Source organism: Penaeus monodon, chromosome 33 (genome assembly GCF_015228065.2).
Source record: "Penaeus monodon isolate SGIC_2016 chromosome 33, NSTDA_Pmon_1, whole genome shotgun sequence".
Classification (NCBI taxonomy): Eukaryota; Metazoa; Arthropoda; class Malacostraca; order Decapoda; family Penaeidae; genus Penaeus; species Penaeus monodon.
In genome coordinates this window covers 10,298,893-10,300,553 of record NC_051418.1, presented here as the reverse complement: position 1 = coordinate 10,300,553, position 1,661 = coordinate 10,298,893, and positions in this window count along the sequence as shown.

Genomic DNA, 1,661 nt, shown 5'->3' with positions numbered 1-1,661 from the left:
TTAAATTAGCATGTATCTTAGGTATTAGGTCATGTACAGGTGAGCTAATGCTTGAATTATGTTTGTTTGTGATTGGGAACCTCAGATGAAATTAACTTCAGATTACTAAATTAGAATTTGCAGCATTGTTGGTTACTTGTTTTCCTTATTAGTGATTATTAGAGATAACCAATAAAGGTGTTAGTAATTTTTTGTTAATTCAATGTGTAGAAATTATTTGCAGTAAGCAAGCAGAGAACAAGAGCACACTCTTAACTATACATCATTTTTTCCAGTATGCATCTCCCATTATCATACATGTATATAAATATTATATTATAAATATAGGTTGTCATTTGCATTTGGAAACCATTTTAAATTTTCCTCTTGTTTCGGGCTTTCTTTTTTACCATTTTTTGTGATATTTCATTATAATCTGTAATGTACTTCAAGGACTCAAAATAAGCATAACGTTTCTTATTACATACTTTCAGTGATAGAATCATAACTTTGTACAATTCTGCGTGAGTAGTTTCATAAACATAATACACACATTATGTAGATTTGCCCACCAATATGTATTTGGCTATCACCTTGGTCTTTATCACTGTTTGTAGGTGCATTATGAGGTACAAATTTTAATCATATCTGTTATAATTACTGTATTATGTCTCATTTTGTTATAATGAAATTGTACTTTCATACAATTACTTATTCTGTTTTATAACAATTTAGTAAAGACTTCTCTGTTAGAACCAGTTCATGAAGAAATTTGTTGAAGTCTTCAGAAGAAGTCTTATCTATATCTTGGTATGCAATTGACACATGAATTGTATACTGCATTTGGAGGGAAGACCATTTTATAAGTCTTGTAAGTCTGTATTCCATTAAATAATTTGTTCTTAATTACAGCAGTATTGGACATGGTTATTTAGAAATGTTTAAGACAGGTGTTGGCTGTATGTACTCCATGATACTCCTCAATGACTTGAATAGACTGAGGCCCAAGTCTCTTGAGAGATTGCACCTGTCACTTTCACTATGGTTGCTCTCTCTTGTTTTGTTATGGGAGTGCATTTTGTAACATGATAAATGCAGCATATTGAAAATATAATCTTGTCATGTATAACTGTACTGTTCCCAGTAATGTAGAAAAAATCAGTGAAATAATTTTTGGCATAGATTAAAGAAAGCAAAAAACTAATTGGCAGGAAACTTTTAAAAATACCATTTGAAAATCTAATACTAAAAGGGATGTGGGAGGGATTTAAGTATTTAAAAGCAGTATTAACAATGTATTGCCATGCTTTTTTGTGAATATTGTAGATAATTTCATGTACAGTAATGAGATATGGAAGTAAAATATTATTAAAACCTTTGTATCTTACTTAATAACCCAAAATTTGCTTTTTATTGTTCACTTGTTCACTGTGAAGTAGAACAAAGTTCTATAACAGAATATTATACAAAAGAGATCTAAGTTTATTTTCAATAGGAAACTTCCATCTGAGAAGGGAGATGGTAAACATAATAACGGATAGTGATAATAAAATTGCTTATTAAGAAACACTTTTTATTTTTGCAAATAAAACTATAGTAGTATCTGTATAAAAGGAATAATTAGAATATCAAAACTATATGTAACACACGTAACTTGTGGAAAAATGCCTTTGGAGCTTGAG